This window comes from Gallus gallus, chromosome 13, assembly GCF_016699485.2.
Source record: "Gallus gallus isolate bGalGal1 chromosome 13, bGalGal1.mat.broiler.GRCg7b, whole genome shotgun sequence".
NCBI lineage: Eukaryota > Metazoa > Chordata > Aves > Galliformes > Phasianidae > Gallus > Gallus gallus.
In genome coordinates this window covers 12,298,143-12,321,988 of record NC_052544.1, presented here as the reverse complement: position 1 = coordinate 12,321,988, position 23,846 = coordinate 12,298,143, and the positions used below count along the sequence as shown (strand labels likewise).

At 43.8% G+C, this 23,846-nt stretch overlaps 2 long non-coding RNA genes across 4 annotated transcripts in view; both read left to right on the top strand.

The window, feature by feature from the left end:
- LOC107054528 overlaps positions 1-907 on the top strand; it is an 84,980-nt gene extending 84,073 nt beyond the window's left edge. For 2 of the 3 annotated variants that reach the window (XR_001468878.3, XR_006931400.1), the window contains exons 9-10: positions 75-120; positions 665-906. This is a non-coding gene — a long non-coding RNA (uncharacterized LOC107054528). Of the gene's footprint in view, positions 1-74; positions 121-664 lie in introns of all 3 variants that reach the window. The other variant, XR_006931399.1, reaches the window with a different exon arrangement.
- Positions 908-2,454: 1,547 nt separating this feature from the next.
- On the top strand, positions 2,455-18,599 carry LOC107054516. The gene is made up of 3 exons (XR_001468846.3): positions 2,455-3,479; positions 17,851-18,092; positions 18,259-18,599. It is a non-coding gene; the product is annotated as an uncharacterized LOC107054516 (long non-coding RNA).
- The last annotated feature ends 5,247 nt before the right edge of the window (positions 18,600-23,846 follow it).

Below are 23,846 nucleotides of genomic sequence, written 5' to 3'. Positions count from 1 at the left end.
CCCTGCTGCTGCTTGCTCTGGTGCTCAGTTCCAGTGCAGCAGTCCTTCTGACATGTTTGTGCTTCTCTTCACAGTGCAGCAGCCTGAATTGTACTTAAGTGGGCAAATTAAGGGAATAAGGTAGGTTATGTGTTTTTGTGTGTGTGTCGGGGGGGTTCAGAGCTTGTGAGAGCTCCAAGAGGTAGAAGTCTGCTCCTGTGACTCGCTGCATGCAGATTTTCCTCAGTGTGCTCAGCCTCTCCGACCCAGCTTTTGCAGTCCTTGACATGAAGTACTGAAGGGATGCAACATTTCGCAGGGCATGCTGCAACCATCAGCAGAAGTGTAATTGGCTCTTCCCATGTGGCTGCCATCACAAGCTTCATAGCAGATAGGAAATGAAAAACTAATCCTTGTGCTGGAGCCACTTTGGCTCTACATTCACTTCTGTGTTGGAGGCGACCACTGTGCTGCGTGCTGACCTGCATGCAGCCATGGTAAGGGTCGCTGTCATTCCCTGTGCTTATCACGATGCAGCCCCACATTAAGAAAAAGAGATTGTCAGTCATTTGGGATTGTGTTTACATCTGCAGGATTGAGGGCTTTTCAGGTTTTACTTTCCCTGTTATCCTCAGTACATCATTGGGCTGACTGTTCCTGCTTCGTCTGCCGTGTTTTCTCCCAGGGGCTCATTTAGTGATGCTGTATGGAGAATTCTGTCTCCTGCAGACCTGGCCAATGTGATCAGAAGAACTCACAGGTGATATTGGACCAAAAGTATGTTCAGGCAAGTGGTTCTCTGTTGATTTTGACTTGGGTCATTGCTGCTCCCTTTTCCTTGTCATGTCCTCCGCCTCCCTTGCTGTTTGGATCTTTCTTCCCCTGTCTTTTGAGTTTCTGACTCCTTGCCTCAGATCTAGGATGTGCTTCACAGCATCAGCGCTGCAGGTTGTGGAATACAGGAGTGGGTCCAACGTTTTTCTTGTAGCTGACATATCATAACTTGCTTACCTGATGTGAGAAACAAAGAATCAAGCCGAAATGGTTTGCTTTCTACTTACCTTCCCTTTGTCTCAGGCTAGAGATATGGGGAATGTGTATGGACTGTTGTTTTTCAAAGAATCTGGTATTTCTACTGTCTGTGAATTTGTCTAATCTCAATAGAATTTATTCCCCTTGATGTGAAATTATTCCCTATCCCCTTTGTAATGGCTGCTGGCAAAACTGCTGTTCTCCTGATGGATTTTGTTGGGTATAAGTTTGATAGCTCACTTAAGACAAAGGCCAGTAGTCTGTTAAGACAGTATCATCTCTGCATTTAATCCTTCTCTGCCTCCCAGCTCACATCTAATCGAAGCATTAACCATCATTCACAGTGTTGCAAAAAGCAGTTACTCTTTGCAATATTAGGAGGAAAAAACGCCATAGGAAATAACAGATAGAAAAGGCAAGTACTGAACATCAGCCTCTTTAGTTATTGTGTATCAGTAAAGGATAAAATGATTGTTATTTCATCCCCTCCTACTGGAAAAGAGGGTATTCCTCTTCTTAGGAAAGTAGCCCATATGATGGTGAAATCTCTCCATCATCAGCATCCTGCCTGCATGCTCACAGATTTTGCAGCTTTCGTGCTGTTATTTGCAAGTAAAATATCTCCAGGTTTTATTCTCGGCTTTTCCTTGTACTGTGTATAAGTGTATTTTCTAAAGTACTGCTAAATGACAGGAGAAAACAGCTGGTGCCCTTGGAGTAAGACTTTAAAACCATATCCTCCTCTGGCGAAGTTCTGCTTGGTCAGCAACCCATGTTGTGCATATTTTTTTCATTGTCTTGCAGATTGCAATTGCAGAGTGCCTTTGCATTTAAACAGGGTCTTTCTGACCAAGAGATAGCAAGAATTATGTTAGAGAGGGCATGCGAAGTCAGTGCTCTGACCTACCAAATAGCTGGACTGGTTACGCTTGTGCAAATTATGCATTTATAACAGCCCATCATGTTGTCAGAACACTTCAACAGAGAGGCTGCAGCTGAAGAAGGCAAGTGCAATGCACAGTGATGGCTGTGCTTGGCTCCCCCTATCTCTTCCCATTGAGCAAAGGACCAGCTGAAATGCTTCGCCACGTTGGAAGAGGAGGCTTAGGGAGAACCTACTGCATCATGAAACCTGTAGATCCAGTGCAACACATCTTGTTGGGTGAAGATATAGGAGGTTGTAGAAACTGCATGTTGTGTGTAACTAAACAAAGAACATGTTAGGCTTTGTCATGCTTATAGCTTCATCTCTAGAAAGAGGTATAGGATAGGTGAGGCAGGAGCATGCATGCTGGTGTGTCTGCATGCCAAATATCCTCTGATCTTGAATTCTGCATGTGAGGAAACCCCTTGAGTGGCACTTCTGTCTGGAGAAGGTACATATAATTAACATACAATTAAATACATATGTATTTAATTGTCAGTCCATGTGATCAAATGGTTGGGCTGACGCTCTGCTGCTGAGGTTAGGACCATTGCTGTTTGCTCAGCTGCTTTGTGCTTTTGGAAAGCAAGGGGAAAAGTAGCTTAAATTCTGGTTTCTTTCTCCTCCCCCAAGAACCATGTTCTCATGATAAATTTGTAACCAGAGCCCAGTGTTTTCAGATTATGTTTGATAACTTAGAAAAGCAGTGTGGTTCCAAATCTTACCTTTCCATCCTGCTCCCTTTCAACAGATTTCAGTGCCATATTCTACTTTAGGAGCATCATTCATTAGGATAAAAGTAATTGGGTCCCTCTGTCTGCTTAGGATATGCATATGACAGACACTTCCTGGACTTCAGCTATTTTTCTGTGAAATTCTGCTAATGAAAAGCTGGTCATGCGGGATGGTTTGTCCTTTTAAATCTATAGCATGGGATGACATTACTGTATTGCTTCCCATCTGCTGTCACTGAGGTCACTGCTCTGGCACAGAGCAGAACAGCTGCAGAGATTGAGTGATGGCTCTGCTACTGCTTCCTGGAGGGATGAAAGTGGAAATAAGCCTCAGGAAAAGGAAATTGTCAGCCATGCTCCCTGTCCTGGCCATCTGAGTATGGGAAAGGCTTGGCAAGTGTCTCCATTTTTTTTTTCCTTGGAGAAAGGCAGGATCTTTTCCCCCTGTCTGCTAAGCTACTGCTTAAATAAAACTGCCATAATGTACTTTCAGTGGTGATTCTTGACATTGTCCCATTTCAGGTGTGGGCCCCACCTCACCCCACTGTCCAAGAAGACTGTTAATGTTGAGGATTGTCTCTAGAAGCCACATCCAGAAAGTGTTTCTGCTCCTTTTGCTGTGGAATGAAAGCTGTACATCACAAACTGGGACAGTAAGGAATAACCAGCCTACCTGGCAGCAATGAGAAACATCCCTGAAGGCTTCCTTTGTCCAAGAGCAGCTAATCACAAGCTAAAATTCCTATAATGCAGGAGATAGGAATGCACGGCACAAGGAGCGCTCATGACCTGAGAAACAGGATCTACACGTGAGTAAATCTGGAGGATGAAGGTGACTGCCTATCACCAGCTGTTCTGAGTGGAAATCTAGCACAGCAGAATGCTGGGGCCAGGAAGGACAGCATTTGCACAGTGCACACTGCCCACTGGATAGAGTGCTTTTTCAGAGCTGTGTCTTTACACCTTTGCAATCCAAGTAAAGTGGAGAAATAAATCATTGTGCACAGTTGTCATCTTTCCCCCGGTAGCACCAGCCAAAGAGTTTAAATATAGCTAAACCACAGCATTTCCCAAGAATAAATGCTCGAATGTTCAGAATAAATTGCCAGGTCCTGGTATCACAGGAATGATTTATAAACCAATTATACTGGAAATTTTATTCTCTATTGTTGCTCTTATAGATTATGGGTCAATTGTTATTTTACTCCTGTAGGGACTCAGCCTTATTCTGCCATAAAATGTTAAACCTTGGCATACTGGGATTGGTTCTGTCGCTCTTGCAAAACTCTTCCAGTTTGAGGCAAAACTTCTGGAATCATTCTGCCAGGGGCAGGCAATTTTTATGTTGTTTTGTCCCGATTTGTGCCTGAGGACATCAGCAGGAATGAAGAGATCTTCTTTCTGTTAAATCCCCTTTCTCCACCTAATCTTCTCCTGTCCTGTCTGTTTTCTTGTCAGACTTGGACTATGCAGATGATGTTTGTGGTGCAGCTAAGTCTGTAAATAATTAGCCATTGAGCCTCCGGCATCCCTTGACAGCATCAGTCATAGGGCTGAGGGGCAGCAGCTATGAATCGTCCCTAAAGAAGTGTATCTCTACATAGTCAGCAGTTGTAAATACTAGGAATATAAGATTAGCAATACTGATTCAGACCACCAAGGACGGTACCAAGTTTCCATCTGAGGTCATAAGCAGATACCTGGTAGAGAACAAGGATGGAGCAAGCATGCTTTATCAATAATGCTCTCCCCTCTCTGAGTGTTCAAGGCTGATTTTTTGAAGATTCGTGTGACTCTCGGTAAGCCACACTGAGTCTCTCTGGTGCTGCTTATCCAATCTGTCTTTGACTATCAGTAATTCTAGCAATTAGCCACATTAGCTTTTACCTCTACACTGGAGAAAAACTGTAGTTACTACTCTAAAGCCTTTAGCTGAATCATTTCTTTTATTGGAGAAAATTGAACAAGGAAGGAATTTAACCAAGATGGTTAATGAGTATAGAAGAGGAAATTCAGGGGAAACCAGTTTTATGACTATGCCCTTCAAGACTTCAGTTGCTTCATCAATGCAAATTGGTTAGTACATTTTAATTCTCTTTTAATGGACTTATCCATGTCTGTATGGATTTCTTTTTTTACGTCTGTATAAGCCAGAAAGGGAATCCAGCCCAAGAGTTTTGTATCATCTTTGTATCTTCTCCCCCTCCCCCCCCCCCCCCCCCCCTTTTTTTTTCTTTGGCCATAGGGAAGCTGAAGTTAAAGGAGAATAGAAATCCATTCCCACCCACATTTCAGCCACACTGACGCAAAACCACAGGCAAATGGTTTTGGTATTGTGATGTTCAGCCTTTTTCACATCCTGGATGTGGTTTAACATCCCAAAGTTGGCTGTAGTAGGAAGCATACGTTAAGCCAGATTTTTCCTCAGAATGTGCAACTCTCCTCGTGACTTATCTCCCCACATTTCAGTTCATCTAACTTATGAATACAACAAGCACTGCACTAATTTGGACATTGTACCATCATACAGTGTTCACAAATGATTATAGAGCAATTCTGTTTTCAGCATTGATGGAACGGATAAGCAGTCAGAAAGAATAAAGTAGAGTCCTGCTGGTGTGAGCTGAAGATCACTGAAGTCAATATTCTCACATAACAGTTAAATGCTAGGTAAGGTAGGAGTGTGTACAGTCTGGAGTTTTTTTTTTAGCTTTACTCTCCTTCTGGGTGAAATAGCACCATAGATCAGAAGGGCAAATTACAGGATGGATGCCCTTCATGGCTTATTTCTCTGACAACAAGCTTTACTATATGTGGCCTCCTCCAACTCAGTGAGAAGTTTTCTAATGTTTGTCTGCCTATTATTGCTATTTACTAGTTGTAATTGTCATCTGAAATGATGAGTATTTACTGTTCTCAGTTATTTGCTGCTTCACTGAAAACAGAACAGTCATTGGAGTCATTAAGGGCTTCTTCATCAATCCATTAAATAATAAAAAGAATCAGAGCCCGAATATAAAAGATGAGATTTTGCTGACCTGATTGTCAGCTGGAAATGCGAGCAAATCATACCCACTGGACATCATAGTCATGCTAACAAAAGGTTTTCAGGCACATGCAAAAATGTAGATAGCCAAATGTTCTTATGTTGTGTCTCTGGAGGAATATTGCAGCTGGGCTTGGACAAGAGTCTTCTACTGATTTATACTGCATGTCCTTTATGGATGGTTGCTCGCATACGTACAGTGTCAATAATTTTAGTGTAGACAATCCCATTCAGTATTTTCTCCCTGTTAATGCGTTTCCTTCCAGCTGAAATACTTCAGCTTCTTGGATCAAAATTGTCTTTCAAATTAAATAGCTGACTTCATTCCCCCCCCCCCCCCAAACATTTCTAATGGTGCGGAATGGGCACGGTGGGAAGAGGCTATAGAGGGAAGAAGAAGTTAGGCAGGGAGCGTCAGTGGGTGACCTCCTTGGATGGCAGCTTCACCACAAGGAGCTCCAGGACAGCCTTTTCTTTGTCTCTACAGAGCAGAAGCAAAGCAACAAACTCCCTCTTTTTTTTTTTTTTTTCTTTTTTCTTTCTTTTCCTGAGGACGAATCACTTCCAAGTACATCTGGTTGAGCATGAAGAATGAGAATATGAATACAGGCAATTATGATGGAGTAGAGGCCTTGTAAATTTATACTCAAGCTTACCCCCTGGTAACTCATTCATCTGCGTGTCTTGACAGGATGCATGTGAAATAGTGGGACAATAAAAGCTGTTGTAATGCTGAAAGATGCTAATAGCTGGCCTCAGGGTGAGCTGGGTTTTCAAGACAATCACAGATAATACAGATAACACAGTGGAAGCATTAGACTCAAGAGAATGAGCTCTCAAGCCTTTATTCTGTAAAATAGAGAGACATAGGCTATCTCAAAGGAGGGATGTCCTAGAGGTGTAGATTTTACAGGATCTTATTTTTATGGAGCAGTACTTTGCAGAACTATGGGCTATCTGAATCTGCTTGCACTTATGGAAATGCACAGCAAACAAAGCCATAGACAATTGTTCCTTAACAGGAGTAGGTCTGAAGGTGTTGGAATTGACCCCTTTGACAGGGTGGCGCCCAGCCTGTCTGCCACCCAGCCTGTCTGCCACATTGAGAACAAAAAGAAAAGCTTAACAAGGAAATATGCTCTGTAACTACTTTGGCAGCCTTTGAATAGTTAGAGATATTTCAGGAAAAAAAAAAATCCTCTAAAAATTCAGTATTTTGGAAATACAGATCTGTCCCAAGGAACTGCTCGACAATGAAACTCCTTTTCTGTCTTCCTTCCATCTCTTCTCTATATCTCACAGGGAAGACAGTGTTGTAATCAGAGGACTAACTGGGAGTAAATGTTTATAAGGCTGTGGATGTTTTTGGATATGCCCATAATCTGAGTTTTGATCAGCTTGGTTCTGTGTGAATGTGGACTCCTTTCCAAGGTGATGCTTTTGTGAGAAAGCTTAGGAACAGACAACTAGAATGAATTCACTCCCAGGTGCTGAGGCAAATCCGCAAAAATGTTTTGGATTTTGAGGGTATTTCATTTAATCTAAACGTGCAGCAGTGTTGAAAGAAGGTTTGTTTCCCATCCCTCTGTATGCTGCAAGCTAAAAAAGCCCTTTCCAGACCTTACACCACAGCTGTAACGCATAATGACCTCAACAGTTCTCTGCCTGAGGAAGAACAAAAGGACATCCTAAGGGAAAACGCACAGATGATCCTACGAAGTACTTGCACTGCAATTTAGACACAGGACTAGAGGCAGAATGCTGGGTGAGCAAGCAAGAATCCTGGACTTCCTAAGGTAGTGCTGTTTCTTGTAGCCGAGACCCACCAATGTGATGGGGCAAACTGGTAGCACTTAACATATCACAACCTTTGCAGGGAAAAATGAAGTGCCAGTCCCGAATGCTGCACAAGTGACTATGGATGTAGAATGGTGCACGTTTTGTTCTGGGCATCCTTATTGTGAGTATACACATTTATTTATTATAGCTTTTAAGTTCTTGCCCTTCTCAACAGGTATCTTAGATCAAGCCACCTAAAATCATGCTGAAACCAAATGTAACTTTATGATTAATACCTACAAAAACTCAGAGTGACATGGTAATATAACCATAAAGGTTTGGGTTCCTTCAGGGAAATCCAGTTGCACTCACTTTGTTGTCAGAATAATGAGGTCTCAATTTTCGCTGTCATGGAGTTAATGCATTTGATGCAGGTAGAATGATTATTGAGTCATGGTGACTTTGGAAGGAGACTACAAGTGAAACTTTTCAAAGATGGCTGGTTCCTGGATACGCAGATGACACATCATTATAAACTAAGTGTCTGTAAAACGCTGGCACTCTGTAATCCCATGTTATGCTTGAAGAATAGCAAACCATTCCATGGCAAAGCCCTAAACCCAGTCCTTTGTAATTACTCTGAATGGAACATGCAATTTTCTGTAGCATAGGTTAAGAAAACAGTTCAGTGTGTATATTCTTTGAATTGTTGATCCCTTGAATTGTCGATCCCTTGGGGCTGATAAGTACATAATTAGTGACATTAACTCAAGCATTTGTGCTCTGTGTTCTTAGTGATTCTGGCTTCAGTTTTCATTGTATCTCTTGAATATGGACAGATGCAAATACTATTTGTAATGAAACACCAGAAATATTTTAGCCAGTGTAATGGTTAGCCCACAATGGGCTCTGGTCTCCTTATCATTTAAGTTTTTGTCCTTATTGAGGGTATTGCATCACCGTGCCAGATACATAGGACTGGCTGATTTCTGATGGTGAGTTGCTGGGACTGAATTGCTCTGAAGGAGAATGCATTCATTTCTGGGCAAACAATGACAGAACTGGAGAAATTTAAGTATACTGAGTGTTGAAGTTTCAGATAAGGTGAAGAATTTGTACTTCAGGAAATTCACTCAATGTTCCTTGTGCTTCAGCTCACCCAGAGGGAAACTTAAGCAAAAAGTAGCAGTCACACTGAGAAACAGATGTCCTTCACTTGCCCTGCTCTAAAAGCTGGCAACAAACTCAGAATGATGCGTGAGAGAATCTAATGGGTGGTGGACAATTGCTTTCAAGATGGTTGAGTGCACAGTGTCTCTATGGCGCTCAGTTCCAGGCGGTCTCTTCCTACCACCGAGCAAAGTGAGCGTTAGTGCTGCCATGTTCTGCTATCCGAGGAAGGAGGCACTAAAGTGCTATAACATTCACCCCCCTCTCAAATAACAAACATGAGATGCACGAGATGCAAAAGCAGTGAGTTCAAATCGGATTGCTGAACTTGCAGCAACTTGCCCTGTGCTTGTGTGCTTGTATCTCCTCATACAAGCTGAAGGACGGCAGACCCCTTTGGCAAAACTGGAGGTTGTTTCGTTTATTCCCACTCTGACCACCACTTCCTTCTTCCATCACTACTTCTTGGTGGCTCTGAAGTAATTAGGACTGGATGTAGGAAAGAGGTATGTGTTGGGCACAGGGAGATTTGTGGCAGGAACTGCAGAAGGAAGGGAGAAAGGAAGAATGAGTATGGAACCCACTGAGGAAAGACTGACACACATCAAGAGGCTGCAGAATTTAATCTCACATCATTTCAGGTGACTACTGAAAGAGATTTGAAATGAACTGAAAACTGGTGATGTCTGGCAGGAACAGGCTGCCCAGGGATGTGGTGGGGTCACCGTCCCCAGTGGTGTTCCAGAACCATGGGGATGTGGCACTGAGGGACATGGTCAGTGGGCATGGTAGGGGTGGGTCAGTGATGGGACTTGGGGATCTTAGTGGTCTTTTCCAACCTTAATGATGCTGTGATGCTACTACAGATGTCTTTGACTGTGTGAGGCACCTACACTCTTGTCAGAGTAATCCGACTGCTCACGTGGCCTGATTCAGTTTTCTACTTTCAAATGAGATGAATCATAGTCTAGAAACATCCCTTTCTCTCCACTGTAGTCAGTGTCTAGTGCAGATGAAGTTGTCTGAATTGTAGCTATCTGTGTCCGGTGAGCTGAATCTGGCCCCATATGAATGAGAGTATGTGTATCTGTGCAAATCCCAGCTCGAGCATTTGAGCATTGCTTCCTCTTTCAGCACAACCTGCCTGTATAGCCATTTCTACACTCCCAGCAGACTAATTATTACAAAAATTCTCTGTCATTGCTTTGCAACGGACCATAGCTTAACTAATTTAAAAATGCAAATGAATGCTAAATTGCACTTGAATCTGAACTGTCTCCTTCTCCCTCTCTTTTTATTTGTGCTGCTCTGGGAAAAGGGAGGTAGAGCAGACATTAAATGCTGATGGTGGAAATCAATCTTTCAAATTTGAAGTAATTTTGAATTTGCTCCTGCTGCCAGGAATAGTGACATCATCAGAGGTGCTCGATTGATCTGTGATTTGAGGAGAAACTGCTTGGACTTGATCCTCCCTTTGTCCTTCCACAGAGAAACAAATGCTGCGGTGTTCAGCTCTTTCACTGGCAGCTGTCATACTGAAGAGAACTCACATGTTAGGAAGAGGTGTTCAGGAAGAATGTAAGCAAATGCATGAACTGAAACACAGCCCGTTCTATTGCCTCTGTCCTAAGGTGTCAAGTTAGGGCTCAGTTTTGTAATCATAGTTATGTATCTGAGGGGGACACAAACAACATCTAGCACAACCATTTGTGGTCTTCAGCTGCAGGATGACATAGCTAACAGTAATAACCATTCATGGGCAGTCTTGTTGCCTTCCTAAAGCCAGCACTGCACTGCAACATCAGCACTGAGATAAAATGCTCAGGAATGGGACTCCTGGGGATTTAGAGAGCAACTGATGGACTCCAGGTTAGATCCTGGGACTGCTTCCCTGCATGGACAGCATGGAGCATGTGAGCGTGGCAATCCAAACTGCTTAGCACTATCTTAATCACAGATTGTCATGTAGTATTGGTGAGTTAGGTACCCAAGGGAGAAGACCTGAACCACAACTCCTTTGTGTTTCAGGGCCGGGGATAATACACCTTCTTATAGGTTCATCTTCAGCTCATGTATTGCTGACATCTTGCTGAGAGAAACATAGCAAATAGCAAGAATCATCCCAGAGGGCATCTGTTGGCAGCTGTATACACAGGACTACGTTGGTGTTCACAAAGCATTTTTCCAATTTTGCAAATTGATTCAGAGATGAAATTTCATGAGTGTTTGTTGACACTCGCATATAGCAGATGGATTTGTAAATGGGCTCTGCAAAGATGATTGAAAAACAACCCCCCATCCCCGCTGCATCCATTGGTCTTGTACAATCCCATGGCGTTCTCTGGGCTGACATGTGACAGGAGGTAAGCATGGCTCTTTGGAGCTGTGAGCCTCCCTGTCCCCCTAAAGCAGATGCTCCCCTGTCAGATCCCAGCCCAGCACAGTGCTGGGACCAGATTTCTGGTTTTCAATTAAGATTCAAACATCACAATGATAGAGTCCTCCTAATCCTTCTACAAAGGTGTGTGCGGTTAATCAAACTGCAATGCCGTGGGCTCCGGGTGGCTTTGTTTAACATCAGCTTAGTCATAAATCTCTGGGGGATATGTTCACCTGCTTGGCATGTGCAATGTGCTTGCAGCGCTCGCAGAGGGACAAGGCTGCTCCTGGTTGGGTTGTAGGGCAGGTGCACCAGCTGTGCTGCCTAACATAGCCTTTTAATAGCTGCTGGGAGGAAGAGGAGCCCTTGGCCTTCCTTTTGTGCAGATGAACATATGTCCATCAGGGAGATGGGGAGTTGGGGAGTGATTTATTAAAAACTAGGATTTGTCAAGCAACAGGCTGAGGAAAAACGATCACATTTTTGTAAGCTAGCCAGTTTTAAGATCCTTTAGTATGTCTCCATTGAAGCCTTCAGGAGTATTGTGGTGATTAGGTCCGAGAGAACACAGTGAAGGTTTGGCCATGGGAATTTTCCCACTTTCCCAGAACTTGTGCCCCAGTGGAAAGTGACAGAGGAATGGTTATCAAGGCTAGAGAAGTCCCCCCGGCCAGTTATGCTTGTCCTGCTACAGGTTTGCATTATCAGAGATGCTTTCCTAGAACCCTTTATAGACGGAGAGGGCAGTGTTAATTTTGGATGCATATGCAAGGCCAAATCCTGGTTTGGTGATACCAATGTAAAGCTGAAATTAATTATTATTTTCAATTAAAGCAAGCTCTAGGCAGTAATAATGGGAGCAAAAACGAACGTAAGGTTCACTTATGGATGAAGGGAAAAATGCATCCTTGCAGTATGAGAAAGAAAAACCTGATATCCTACCCCAATCCCTCTGTGTATGGTTTGGCTGTGTGTTTGCACTCATCTGTCTCTATGAGTCACAATAACTCCTCACCACATGCACAGCTCCGGTATGGATGTGGATGGTAATAACCCATCAGCATGCACTGAATCTATCACTTAAGCATAAGAGCTTAACTCCCTTATGCCTCAGAGTGTGTTTCAGGGGGTAAGACTGAAATGAAATCCCCTCTGTGTCCCTGTGTCAGAATATATACACACACACACACACATATATATATATATGTGTATATATATAAGTGTTTCTGTGTTCTCATATTACCTCAGAGTGTTTCTTGTGTGATTCAGGGCTAGTAGGCACAAAAGCAGTATTGAAGATTAATTTCATTTAATTCTGGCAATAAAGAGCATTGCAGGCACAAGAGGTTTGCCATCAATGTTGGAGGGCATTAAGTATTTGGTTTTTTTTTTAGTTGCAAGATAATAATGTCCTGGTGTAAATGTTTTATAATGATCTCATGAATTATTCACACTTAACTTGATAACCTGATGTTTTATGGGATATGGTCTCTAGAGTACAAGGGGCGGGGAGGGGGATTTTAAAATAAATAAATAAGAAGATAAGCCCCAGCTGCAACAACCAGAAAGCACTGAGACCTCTGGTTTGTTTTCTGTCTGCACTGAAGGGTGGTTTCATTCTTGCAGTTATATTTTTTGTGATGATGAGCCACAGAATGTGAGCGAGTGAGTGAGGTTATTTTCTATATATGCTAAAGGAAAAGAGAAAGGAATCAACCACCCTTCACTGTTTGTTTAATCTGGAAGTGGTGTTTGAACACTTCACCTATTGTTATGGAGCTCAGGGGTTCTGTTATTGTTGATAACATTCCCATTTGTTGAAGCATTAGCACAAACTGATGCGGATTTTCCTTTATGCATACTTCTGTGCCTTTTCCCTCCTTCCCATTCCCTTCTCTTCATCTCCCATTCTTTCATCCTTACTCTCATTCTCTTTCTTTATTCCTTTTCCTTTTTTTCCTATTTTCTTTTCAGTCCTGGTTCTTCTGGGTTGTTTTTTCCTCCTTTTTCTCCGTGCCTTTTTCATTTCTTTTCATCTTTCAGCATTTTCTTCTGTCTACAATTTTCTCTTTGTTTTCTCTATTGCTAACAGGGTTTTAATATTTGCTGAAGCCCACGGGCCTTAACCTAAATAAGCTGCAGAAAGAGTCAGACCCAGAGAAGAGTTGCTGTGATTTAATTAAACTTGGTGACAGCTTCTGGAAGAAAAGTGCTGAAGCTGACACTCAGACATCCAATCTGAATGTCTATCAGCCCTTGATATCCCAGATGCACTAGAAACAAATGCAGTAACTTCATTGACATACCCTAGAGATAAATGGCAGAACATACACAGCAAAGATATAGAGAAGAGTTCATAGTGACAATGCAAGCGATGTCTCTTCTATGGAGAACAAAAGCCTATTGCAGACTTCAAGTTCTTCTCTCTGTGGGCAGAGGAGGGGGAGCAATACTGCATTTGGGATGGCTAGCCTGAGTCACCCGAGCGACGTGGCACCCAGGTGCTTGCAGTATTGAGGTTTATCGCACAGGTGTTTCAGCGAAGAGGTTTCATCAGTCAGGGATACGTGTGTTTTTTTCAAAGGAACTCCGGGGGGGTCTCGGTGTGCTTTTAAATTTTGAAGAGGAAATTTGGAGAGCAATTTGGAGAGTGGCTGGTGAGACGTGAGCCATCGTAGGCAGATGGATTCATAGGCAGGACTTTTTATAGAATGACTTTGAAAGAATGGTCCAACCAACTTGCTTCATGCATTTATTTAAATCTATGCTACAAAGTGAAGAGCAGAAGAAAGCTAAAATTTGCATGGCTTGTTTTTCTTCTTTTTCCCAACCTTATTTTATTTATTAAATCACTCTGAATTATGCCTTCCAAAGGACACTTTTCCCCTTGTTGTTTATTATACCTTCATCAGCCTTGAAATGGGAGCTGCAGGCAGCTTGATAAATGGATTGAAAAGCTGCTTCTGCCAGCATCAAACAAACAAAACCCCAATATCCATAAAACCTTCTGTTTTAGAAACGCTAAAACAAGCACTATTTCCCTCTGAGCTGCGCTAAAGAATGATGTGCCCGTATCCCTCACTGTTTATAGGGTATTTTCATCCAGTTGTGCCCAGAGCAGAAGTTCATTACTGCATCGTGGCCAGGACTCAGCCTGCAGCAGTGGGAGCAGGGGCAGCTGGCTATGATGGGAGAGAGCGAGACAGTGCTAGGAAGGCTGAGCAAATATTGACTTAGACTCTGAAATGCATGGGGCAAATCAGCCAAGATGTCTGAAGTTGGGTCCTGCTTCCACCATGTTCGACCATTGGATTGGCCTGGTAACAAACCAGGACTTCATCTACTGTGGTGTGTTGGTAAAGGTAAGCGGTCCAGTCCTATGTGTGAAGGTACAAAATGTTAACAGGTAAATGAAGTGGTAATGGACCATCAGTTGCAAAGCACTCAAAAAGCAAGGTGAAGGCATGTTTCACTGTCTTTAGTAAATAGCAGTGATGTTGCAACAAAGGATAAGGGGGAAAAAGCCAAACGAAACAGAGAAATGGGATGTGAGGTTTGCCTTGGCCCAAGCTCACTGGTGTGTAACTTGCCCATATAGATCTTGTTGAACACAGGGTACCCTACTCTCCTAACACAGTGTCCAGTATGCAGCAAGAGGGCACACCAAAGGGATGACTCATAGATATCTGATATGGAAATGGATGCTGTCAAGGCACCAATCATGTCTCTGTTCCTACCCATTGCTTGCTTGACTTCTGACTGTGTCATAACACGGCTGCAAAGTCTCAGGCTGCTTAGGGTTGCATCTTCCAAGTAATCATTCCAGTCTGGATTTATCACCAAATTATGGAGAGCCAACATTACGGTGTTATTGCAGTGACCCACTCTGTCTCTCTCTCTCTCTATTTTTTTTTCCCATCAACTCCAATTCCTCTTAAGGGCATTTTAGACTTTAGAAAGTCATTTGCTGTTCTTTGAGGTGTGAAGGATGGACAGGCTGAGACTGCCTTTCTCTTACTGAGAAGATGTGGCATGTACAAGGCCATGCAGATGGCAATACTGATGGGAATAGGAGGCAGGAGATCAGAAAGTGCCTTGACCCCTGTGATTCTCCAGGCATTTGGAATGCATAATTGCAGCTTGTTTAACACCAAAGGATAACTGATCATTCTGAGAGGAGGAAGACACTGGTGGGGATCGATATTCCTATGGCTGTGCTAGAAAAATAGCGAAAAAGAATGGCTCTTTATCTCTCACAGCAAAGCAGGAGGAATAAATGCCTACGACTTCTTGTGATTGTTCTTTTCAAAGCCCACAGAGGGTTTGTTCAGTGCTGGCTGTCATTGCAGTCGTGAGCTGCAGTGAGTGTGTATGGATGATGTGCATCCTTCCTTCCAGACGTGGGCTGACTGAAGGCAAGGCAGGAGAGCTCTGCTTCTTGTTTCAGAGAGGAAAAGTAAGTCACCATGAAGGTGAAACATGGAGAAATTGGGCTGCAGACAGATTGGTGGAATAGCGACCGTGGGAAATCACAACTGAGCACTCCTATGTTCATTTTCTGTGTGGGCCATGTTGATCTGCAGCTTTTGTGTAAAACTATGAGTCACGAAGAGCTGATTTCAGTTGGTAGAAACAAAGCTGACTTTGCAGTGGTACTCACGGGGTTCTGGAGTAAAAGCATAGAGTCTTTTGGGTGAAAAATACATTTTCTCAAAGTGTTTATCTGAAGGAGTTTGTTCTCCATGAAGTGTTTTTTGAGCTCTTGCATTGTCTCACAGGGTGGAAGGAGATGACTGTAAAGTTAGGACACTGATTTTCAGTATAAAAACCTTAATTGTTGACTCTGGTAATGTGGCTCTTAAATGAGCACGTCCGGACCTGTACTTGTGTTGGTCCTGCATCAGTATTCTGATCTCTCATCCACAACATACAACCTGGTTGTAATTATGACGCCACAGTCTTTTGAAACAAAACAGGAAGACTGAGAACAGCCCTGAAACAGTGCAGTTTTCAGGTCAGCTTGGATAGAATGAGAGGAGTATAAGTGCTAAGCCTGACTGGCCAGCTGTAGTGCCGTGACACAAGTCGGCTTGGACCTGAGGAGCATCCTGGGTCTGCATGAGCTGCTCTCATGAGCCACACTGTGCACCCCACATGCAGGCTTAGGATCTGGGCTGGTAGAACTCAGGGGGCACCCCATCGCCTCACTCCCCACACAGGTTCTTACAGCACAAGGCTGACCTCCAGTGGGCTCTTACCAGAGTAGCTGGCCTGTAAATCCGGGGACGGTGTCTGAGATGCTCTTTAGAGGCTGTATGTCCAGATGTCAGAGCAGATATCTGCTCCTTGCCCTTTTCAGACCCTTCTGGCCTAAAGATGGAGCTTAGCAGCGGTCTCCTGCTGATAAATGGAACCATAGCTGCACTGAGGTAGATAATTCTAACTGCAGTTGCACTGCAGTAGATAATTCCGAAAGATGTCTTTGCAAACAGGGAGAAAATACCTGACGTATGTCCCTTCTCCCTGAAAAGCAAAGGGGAACTGTGGTGAGCAGAAAGCCACAGTGGTGCAGCCTTACCTGCTACAGAGTGGGAATATCACCCACTGCTGTAGACTCTTGCCGATTTCCTGAGAAAACCTTGTTATTGCAGTTCATAAAGATGACTGTTGTGGAGCTCGGTGGTTGTGATGAACTTTGGCTGCAAAATGGGTGGATGGAATGCCTCGCTTGAGCAATTGGGAGAGGTCTCTGAAGAGAGCAGGATAACAATTGTCCCAGCTGAGCTGCTTTTCCCAGAGCCTACTTAGCATAGTCTAAGGCCTTCATTTGCTGTTAACTGAAGGAATGTCTTACAAGGGCCCCCTGCTGGTTTTTAGAGATATGGAATCTGTGGGTAAATAAGTTAATTTGTAGTTGCACATGGGCAAAGATAATGAGCTGAAAATAACAAAGGAAGAATAAGAAGGAGGGGAAGAGATTGCAAAGAAGCTAATTTATTTCACTAAATCCCCTAAGAAAATCAAATAAACCATTTTTGAGGAGCTGAGTGGCTGAGAGATGGCTCTCGCCTGGAAATGATTTTTGTATCAATCACAGAATCATGAATCTCAGTGGTTGGAAGAGATCTCAAGAGTTCATTGAGTCCAACCCCCCTGCTAAAGCAGGTACCCTGAAATAGGTTGCATAGGTAGGCGTCCAGCTGGGTCTTGTATATCTCCACAGGAGGAGACTTCACAACCTCCCTGAGCAGCATGTTCCAGTGCTTCGTCACCCTGACCATAAAGAAGTTCTTTGTTCAAGTTTTAGGCCATTACTCCCTGTCCTATTGTTACACACCACCCAGAAGAGCCTGGCCTCATCCATTTGGCTCCCACCTCCCTTTATGTATTTGTAAATATTTATCAGATCCCCTCTCAGTCTTTTCCCCAGGCTGAACAGTCCCAGGTTACTCAGCCTTTCTTCATATGGCAGGCACTCCAGGATCTTAATCATCTTTGTGCCCCTCCATTGTGCTCTTTCTAGGAGATCTGTGTCTTTTTTGAACTGGGTAGCCCAGAACTGGACACAGTAGTCCAAATGCCTCACCAGGACAGAGTAGAGGGGGAGGATCACCTCCCTTGACCTGCTGGCCACACTATCTTTAATGCATCTCAGGATCCCATTGGCCTTCTTGGCCACAAGGGCACGCTGCTGGTTCATTGCCAACCTGTTGTCCACCGGAACCCCCAGGACCTTCTCCACAGAGCTCCTCTCCAGCAGGTCATCCCCTAACCTGTACTGATGCATGTGATTCTTCCTCCCCAGGTGCAAGTCTCTACACCTGCTCTTGAAGGAGATAAGAGTTGGGTCATGACTTGGAGAAATAAGAAAAGCAAAAAGGAGGAGGAACATGATTTCCTTTGCAGGTGACAGCTTTGGCTGGTGCAGTTCAGTGGCAGAGCTGTGGCTTTGGGATTAGCACAGTGTTATCCTGTGCCTGAATTGCCCCTGGCCTGGGAGAACCTTTGTGATGCCTTGAGCCTCCACTGGAAAGTGCTCAGAGACATGTAAGTAAGGACTGAATAACATCATGTCTCGCTTATCAAAAACCAGCTAACATCCTCTCCTGAAACACAAAGCTTTTTCATTCCCCACTATTTGACCCTGGTGAGAGTTCCCACTGGAGTCGAGCTCCAGGGCTAAGACTTAAAACTATTTCTCCTTGGCTTTCAGAGATGGTATGAAAAACAGCACATTCAAGCCAGAAAGAGGACAGGAAAGAGGACTGCAGAAGGGACCAGAATACTTAACAGTCAGCAAAGCGTAAGTAAATAGACAAGTTATGATCAATGAGTTTGTTTGAATTTGACAGAGCTTTCCTACAAACATGGGGGAGGGAAGGGGAGTGAAACGTTCCCCGCCACTGTGAGCTGTAATAAGGGACCTGCTGTTTTCTGATTCTCACTCTCTGTGAAAATTGAAAAGGTTAGCCAGGTAATTGAAATCGGGACTGGAATACAAATACGGTGGTGAAAACCCTACAGCTGGCAGAAAAGAGTCAATCCTCGATGGAATTTCTTAGCGGCAAAAAGATGGGGGTTGCATGTTTGATGGGGGGGGGGAAGGGTTCTGCAACATTCCTGTCCCCATGGGAGGGAAGGGAGGAGAGGAAGTGAGATCTGAAGCGATCAGATGGAAACTAACACTTCTAGGAACGCTCCTTATAGTTACTCTGTAAAAAAAAAAAAACAGAGCAAGCCAAGTCTGGCTCATGGATGGCACTCATTGTTGCCTCTTGGAGCAGTGTAACAGTTTTACTGGGATTTGTTGGGCTGCGTTAGACCCAACTTAGGGACTGTTGCTATATGCACGACTCAGCCCCTCGTCATGGGGTTTTGTACATAAACAAACAAGATGTGACTGAATCAACGTCAACTGCTTGTTCATCTTTGCTCTATGCAGGGACACAGTCAGGTCTGCACTACTTTGGTCCAGGAGTCGGGAGGTAGATGGTTACTGTGAAGCTCCCCACTGTGTGTTGTTGTGTGTGTCTACGTTGCAGTGCAGGATCCTGGCACTGATGCTGTAATGTAAACCTGTGTTTCTATACGTGTGGTCTGGTTTTTTTGCAGGAACAGGTAACTTGATCTGGGCGGAAATGTTGCAGGTCTTTGGGGAAGCTGAGTTGTGTGGTATTAGCCAAGCTCATTCTGTATTCCCTCTGCCTGTATTATTTCCCTAGCACCAAGCCAACTAACAGAAACTGTTAGTTTGTATGCGTTTAAATAAACAGTAACTGTATCTCCAGGTGCCTGCGTTGGTGTTTTATTTCCTTCCTCACAGAAAGGCTGTGGAGTGCTTCTGTTTCCCTAAACCATGACGCTCTTCTGAGGTTTTGCTGCAGTTGCTCAGCACTGCCCAACCCAGCTGCACTGCAGTCAACAGCATGCTGAAAAGCCTTCCCTTTGGAGCCTGTCCATGGAGTTCGGGTAGCTACTGAGCGTGTTTGCTGGCAGGTCAGATATCCTTCCTACCCTTCCTAGTGACTATAAAAGCAAGGGAAGGGATGTGCTACCTTGGGAATGGGACTGGTTTCTTCTGGAGTACTGGCTATTTGTTGACGCTCATAAAACCCTGCAGTCATACCATCAGAGCAGAACTAAGCCTGCAGATAGGGTTCTCTCCCACTTAAGAGAGGGTAAACGCGGCAGATGGATGGACCTAGCTCTTCACAAGTCCCTAGCTTAGGAGACCATCCCAGAGGCAGCAGCCCCTGATGGATGAATGAAGAGGTAGGTGAGCCCCCAGGGATGCCATTCTCTTCTTCCCAGTGTTTTGCCATGACTTTGTTGTTAGCCATTTGCTTTGCTCATAACGATGTGCTTAGTGAGTCATTTCTAAGGGAATCTCTTGTGTTATAAAGAAACAGTACAAATGAACACACCTGCTCTGCAGGCTCTGAAATAAAGCACATACAGCGTTCCAATATGGCCTGTCCCTGCATCTGACCAGGCAGGTGTCTGAAATAGGTCAGATGAATTGATTTTAACACAGTTTTTTTCCTTCTTGGCTGTAAGGGGAATTCAGGGTTCCTCTGATGGACCTCTTCGTGTAGTAGACTTCTGAGATTAAGTCTCTTTTAGAAAACCCATTTCTAGCCAAAAAAAGCAAACAAAAAAGCCTGTTCCTCTGGGAAGGAGCTTTTCTGCATCTCACAGCATAATATAAACTGAAGAGGAATGAGAAAATAGAGTTATTTGGACTTTTATAACAAAGGCTTCAGTGTTCCATTAATGAATTAGCTATACCAGTGGGAAGCAAATTATTTCAACAGCTCTCTTACTCCTGAAAAATCCTGTCTTTAAAAATTAAGTGGATTTAAGATAATTTCCCTTAAATACACAGCCTGCATCTTTCCAGTGCTTTAGGCAGTAACAGCCTTCTGCTTCTGGTGGCAAATGTGCCAAACTCTCTGCGTCTGACTAGCCAAAATGTGACCTCAAAGGAAATAAAATGATCCCTGCCTTTTTGCATGCAAGCCTTTACAGTGAGTGTTCAGCCCTAACAACCCCAAACGCTTACTTTCCTGGCCAGTGAAATCTGCAGTGCCCAAACAGGGTAATTCTCTGCAGAATCTCTTCCCAACCTCTTTTATCTCCCAGTTCCCTCTGAAGGGCTTTTGCCATCATTGCATCTGCTTGGAATTAATTCTAAAACCAAATTTTTATCCTAGCAGGAGTGACAGGTTGTATCATTTCTTGTCCTTTCCTATTATTTGTCCTTAGTTTACTGCAGAAAGAAAACCTCCATATTATTCTTATGTTTGTGTCACCATGATTTTCCCTAACTGAATTTACATTTGACTGGGGAATGCTACAGCCCAGCAATTTGCTGTGCATTTGCCAGTTAGTGGAACAAGAAATCTCAGTGGAGGAAAACCCAGCAAGTGTCTTAATAGGCAGTAGAGAAAATGAAGCAAATTACTGTAGAGAAGCAGATAGGGAGAGCAAACCTGACACAGCCTGGGAAGCAGCACTTTTCACTCTGGGACCTTCTCCTGGCTATGACAACCATGCTGTCTAATTGTTAACCTTCTCCACCAAAGAAGCAGAGAGCTTTGGATACAACAACCCACCCTGGGATTTGTGCTGTACTTTCATGCATATAAACCAGCTGAAATCATTTGCATTTATTTTTTCTTTGAGAATTACTGTGATTGGTAGTATGTCCTAAGTGTCCTGTGTGGTGCTAGCTGAGCCACCAGGAAGTGTTCATCTTTTGCCACTCATGTGAAATTAGAGGGACGAGGACCAATGGGGGACGGACCAGACAGCAGAAGAGAGATGTCAGTAAGTTTATTTTCATTTTACACACAGATGCACATAACCAATTCTGCAGCTGTGAATGTATGTTTAATTTTACTGACAAGTCATGGCTTACACATTGAAAACACCGTAGTTTCCAAAACCTCTTCATATAAGCTCAGTAGAGTTTAAATTGGCTGTCAAGATGCTTTTTTCAGTATTAAACTTGGCGCTGGACCTGGGTATCACTTCACAACACGGGCAATTCTTCTCCCCTTTAAGCACTTCCTTACAGCACATTGCAAACTGCCCATGCTTTGCTCACAGTGCTGCAGCATTGCCCCGCGCTCCTCTGCTCATTCACTTGCGTGTTTCCCAGAGGGGAAGAGAGGCAGAGAAATAAATCAATTGGTAGTTCTGCCTAGGCAGTCACGCTTGACTTCAAATAAATATATTTTCATCACACTTTGGGGGAAAGTGAGTTGTAACTCTTTTTCTTGCAGCAGGAGTTGATCTCAACCATTTACCAGCGTTTTTCAGCACTTGGCTATGGAAGTGCTAAACGTACAAATAAAGGAGTATCATGGGCTTTCATGACGTGTCTATCCATCTTCCCAGTATTTTCACATTTGTGACCAGCTTCCAAGCTAGGGTAAATAGCAGAGCAGAGTGATAAATAACACCCAGACACCAACCTCTTGGGAAGAAAACTGCCAGTGGACACTGAACACTTCTTAGGGACAAAATGCATCGACTTCCCTTTAGGAACCCTCACTTGGGATCGAGCTGAGCACTGAGCTGTGCTGTCTCAGAAGAAGAATTTGGAGCATTCATCCTGAAACCAGCCCATGTTTTATTCACTGCATTTATTTTATTTTTTAACAAAACTTAGCAGAATTTCAGCATGTCCCCCAGTGGTGTCTTCAAAGAATGCTTGGCTTGACGCAAGGCTAAATGGTTTCGTCTTTACTTTTGTTTTTTTTGGTCAAAAAAGCTCAATACTTTTGGTAACAAGCATGACTTCTGAGCGATGCCAAACTTAATGTGATAAAAGCTGCTTTTAGGCCAAAAAGAAGATACTTTGTTCAAAACTGAAGGTGAGTTCCTGGCCATTTGATTCTCAGCTCTTCTCTTTCAAAAATCTCCTTCTTCATGCACACTCTTTACCCCTATGAGTTTCCCCTCCATCCCCTTGCTCCCCACCCCCCCCTTCCCAAAGCTTTTTGCCCTCCTTAGGAACAAAAGTGCGGTCACTTCTTGTAAGACCACACAAAATTTTCACCCTACAGCTTCCCATCTCACCTGCAGGTCTGTGTGCTCACAGAACAGAGATGCATTTGACATCCTTGAGCTTTGTAGCCAAGGTTGTGATCTTCCGTGAAGAGAGGAGAACTCAAGACACTGTCTGGTCCTAAATGAATGAGAGGCACTCAAAGAGCCACAAAATCTTGCAGAGGAGTTTCTGTCATATGATGGATGTGTGAGTACATTGAACTACACTCTCTCTTCACTGGTTTGGGGTCTAGGACAGTGCAGAAGACATGCTTTCAGGGGCATGCAGCTCGGGTGGATGCATTGGGATCAGTTAGGGTGGTGCACAGGTGCTGTGTAGGATGAGGGAGGAAATCCCAGCCCCCCAATGGGAGTAGGAAAATGGACTTAATTTATTGGCTGGTAGAGGGAAAAATGATAAAGAAAAGTTGGCTACAGCTGGGAAGTGCTTGAGTGTCCACTTGGGGGTGGCAAAGTATTTCAGCTGTGTCTTTAGGGAGCTGGAGTTGTCTTTTCTCTCCAGGGCCCTGTGTGTGTCTTTTACCTTCCCCTTGGCTGTTTCTCAAGACTGCAGCTGGTAAAATGGTTCTGTTAGGAAACATGGGCTAAAATTCCCCCCAAGCTGCAGGAAAATGGGAGTCACCAGCTGCAGTGTGACCCCCAGGTCTCACTGCTACCAGCAGGCATAAGCAAAATGAAAGAATTTTGGGGAAGCAAGGTAAGAGCTCGCCATAGCAGGGGTATAATCCATTCCTCCTATGGGTCTAATGTCATCTAGATCCCCAGTGACCAGACTGGAATGAGCTTTGATGACACACACAGTATGCCATCTTTCAGAAGCTGATGTCCTTATCCATTGTGATGACTCCTTATGGAAGTCCCAGCCCTATGATGGCACACAGAGGATGATTTTCCATGCCAAGCCTGAGCCTGTCATGCTTGCTAAGCCCACCCCTGTACCATGATTCACAAGAGAGGCATTCCTCTGAAACACAGCAAATGTGCTTTGAAACTTGAGACACAGCACTTCACAAAATTCTTTCTCATTTGATGGATTCACCATGGCCTCCTTCCCTAGAACTCCTTTGGGTCCTCACCTCACATCCAGCAGACCTCATGAAGTCATCAACTTGGATGGAAGTGTGCTGCCTTCAGGATCTTTTTGCATTATTGGGGTGCAGAAGAGTTTCCCAGACCTTATACTGTGCTTTGTGGCAAAAACCGAATTCAGTAGATGCAAAATCA